The sequence below is a fragment of the Papaver somniferum genome, unplaced genomic scaffold (genome assembly GCF_003573695.1).
Source record: "Papaver somniferum cultivar HN1 unplaced genomic scaffold, ASM357369v1 unplaced-scaffold_148, whole genome shotgun sequence".
Classification (NCBI taxonomy): Eukaryota; Viridiplantae; Streptophyta; class Magnoliopsida; order Ranunculales; family Papaveraceae; genus Papaver; species Papaver somniferum.
Genome location: NW_020624154.1, coordinates 1,229,406 through 1,233,096, shown reverse-complemented (window position 1 = coordinate 1,233,096; position 3,691 = coordinate 1,229,406). Strand labels below are relative to the sequence as shown.

The following is a 3,691-nucleotide window of genomic DNA, read 5'->3' as shown; positions in this document are numbered from 1 at the left end:
AGGCTTTTGCTCTATTCTTCACCAATAAATCAAGTAATCAACCGATGACAGTCGAAAGGTTTTTCAAAAAAAATTAAAAGAAGTGAGACGACATCAACACCAAGCAATCCAACGACTCCAAGTGAGACATCAGGAAATGAAAACACATCAAGAGATAAAGAATCATCACAATCTCCCAATCCCATTCCTATTCCTAATACATTTGAATCTGATGATGTAAGTGAAACATTTTATATTTATTTATATATTTGAATTTTGGATTAGTTAGTGGGCTGGGAAACAGTGAAAGTGTGAAGGCTTGTGACGTTGTGCATCTTAGTTTTGAACATATGATTTCATTCTGAAATTACATTTTTTTCCTTAACGGGGATATTTAGATCACTTATTTTTTCTTGTAGGGACAACTAGAAACAATTTTGATCCGAATTCAGAACAGAACAAATGTATTGATTTAGAAATTCTACCAGCAGACCCAGGACTTCGAATGGCGATGTCCGATTATAACACGAATGATTGTGATGAGATCCGAAGAGCTTTTCTACTACGAGGCCCGTGCCAGCCTCGAGGTCATAATTTCCCTCAACATTATATTAAGCCAAAGTTAAGAAGGTTTAAGTCATCATTGATGAACATCCCAACTGGTTGGAGCATAGTATCGAAAAAATATGCAGCTTTTTGTTTATGTTGCTACTTATTCAGGCCAAAAAATGCGAGTCCTTTTGTTGGCGAAGGCTTTAGATACTGGAAGAATAAAAAAGCATTACATGATCATGTTGGTGGCATTAATAGTCCCCATAACATAGCTAGACAGAGTTGTGAAGGTCTCTTAAATCAAAATCAGTCCATTACAACAGTTTTGCATAATCATACGGATCAGAAAAATATCAATACCAGAAGCGGTTGGAGGCATCTATTGACTGTGCTAGATTTCTTTTACGACAAGGGCTTCCGTTTCGTGGACATGATGAATCTGAGGAATCTAAAAATCGAGGAAATTTTATCGAACTTTTGAAATGGTGAGGGGACAACAATGAGGAAATAAAAGCTATTATATTGGATAATGCTCCTGGGAATGAGAAAATGATAGCGCCGGACATTCAAAAGGATATAGCAAATGCAATTTCTTTTGAAATTATTTCCTCAATTAAAAAAGAAATTGGTGATGGATTATTTTCCATTCTCGTAGACGAGTCACGCGACATATCTTCGAAAGAGCAAATGGCCATTGTATTGCGCTACGTAAAAGATGGTTATGTAATTGAGAGTTTTGTGGGTATCGAGCATGTATCATCTACAACAGCTCTTTTACTAAAAGATGTTGTCGATGATTTTTTCTCAAGACATGGATTAAGCATTTCCAAGGTGCGAGGTCAAGGTTACGACGGGGCAAGCAATATGAAAGGTGAGTACAATGGTTTAAAAACGCTTATCTTGAATGAAAACAGTAGTGCATACTGTTGAGATTATTAATCCCACATTGTCTGGGCAATCCAAGATCCTGCGGTTTATAATCCCTTAGTCCACTCATTGCCAATTGGTTTTGAGTTGGATGCCCGAATTCTAACATGGTATCAGAGCAGGCTATTCGTGTCGAGTTATTTGACAGCACCTTCACTCCGCGTCACCCGATTTATTGTCCATGTGTTAGACCCAACGAGGATACACGTGAGGGGGCGTGTTGAGATTATTAATCCTACATTGTCTGGGCAATCCAAGATCCTGCGGTTTATAATCCCTTAGGGCCTCTCCACTCATTGCCAATTGGTTTTGAGTTGGATGCCTGTATTCTAACATATACTCTGTTCATTGTTTTGCTCATCAACTTCAGCTAGCAATTTTGGCCGTGGCAAAAAAACATACTTATGTTGAAGACTTATTTTTACTGGTCACTAATATAGTGACTGTGGTTGGAGGGTCGGCAAAACGTCAAGATATGATCCGGAAAAACAAGTTTCTTTAGTTTATGAGGAAATTGATAGAGGTGAACTCTCTACAGGTCAAGGTTTAAATCAAGAAACCAGCCTTAAACGAGCCGGTGATACTCGTTGGAGTTCCCACCAGAATACTCTAATTAGTATGGCTAATATGTTTTCGGCTGTAGTTGACGTCCTGGATACATTAACACATGATTCAGCCAAAAAGTTGAAGCAAGAGTTCTACGAGATTCAATTCAGACATACAATTTTGTTTTTAGTTTACACTTGATGAAAAATATAATGGGAATCACAACAGATTTGTCGCAAGCCTTGCAGAGGAAAGATCAAGATATTGTGAATGCCATGAAACTGGTTACCATATGCAAGCAACGATTGCAGAAGATGAGAGAAAATGGATGGGAATCTTTATTGCTACAAGTTTCTTCTTTTTGCGAGAAACACGAAATTGAAGGTCTTAACATGGAAGACATGTTCTGTTTTTCAGGAAAATCAAAACGTTCAGCTCCACATATCACTAATTTGCATCATTATTAGTTTCGAGTTCTTCTATGAAGTTATAGACATGCAACTTCTGGAGTTAAATTACCGTTTTTCAGAAACGGCTACCGAGTTACTTCTTTGTGTGGCATCCTTGAACCCTATCGACTCGTTTTCTGCTTTCGATAAGCAAAAGCTTGTCCGCCTTGCTCAATTATATCTGAATGACTTCAGTGCTGTTGAAGTTGGGATTCTTGAAGATCAACTTGAAACCTATATAATGGACATGAGATCAAGTGATGAGTTTTTGGGGTTGAAAAGTATTGGTGATCTTGCTAAAAGAATGGTTGAGAAAAAAAAAAGATCAAGTGTACCCATTGGTTTATTTGCTTTTGACGTTAGCGTTGCTCTTACCAGTTGCTACTGCTACCGTAGAAATAGTATTTTCTGGCATGAAAATTGTGAAGATTCGGCTACGCAATCGAATGGTAGATGAGTGGATGAATGATAATTTGCTTTGTTATATTGAAAAAGACATTTTTGATGCTATTGATAACAAGGTTATCATACGATGGTTCCATTATATGAAAAATCGTCGTGGACAATTACCAAATGTGTTAATTTAATAATGAAATTAATGAATAAAAAAAATATAATAATAATTTTAATATAGTGCCTCTATCAACATAAAATTCTGGATCCGCCACTGAACACCCCGAAAGTCAAATGAAAGAAAGGTGTTGAGCTAATAAACATGTAAAAGCATGAAAACTGTATTTTATAAACAGAAAACCGCACTTACATTCTCTTCATTCTATTTCGTTCAAATTATTAGATCCTTAGTTGTATTAATATCTTTAACATAATCACAAACATATAAAATGTGATTCTGTAAAGCACTGACAAAGCATGTTCATATCTTATACAGTTTTTTCTGCTTCCAGTCATGATGAAAGATATTCCTCTTAATCTACTTTGCCCAAATGTTTATACATGTTTATATAGTTTCAATTATGCAATTGTTTATTTTATTAGTCAAAATGCCTACTCAAAAAGGTCCCACCCTTTTTTTGTTTGTGCGACATGTTTCCTGATATACTGGTCCGGAAATTGTTGCCCGCAAAGTTCATCAAATAAAGTCTTAAGTATGATTTGCAATCTGGTTGTTCGTTTGGGATGGAATCAATTCGTGATGATGATATTTCTAAAGTGTATGTGGTCGCATAAATTTTTTACTTGATGGAACAAATAATGGATGGGGTACAACATTTGCAATG

The 3,691-nt window shown here is 36.2% G+C and overlaps 1 pseudogene; it reads left to right on the top strand.

The window, feature by feature from the left end:
* Window positions 1-484: 484 nt before the first annotated feature.
* On the top strand, window positions 485-3,040 carry LOC113335454 (annotated as a pseudogene).
* Window positions 3,041-3,691: the final 651 nt, after the last annotated feature.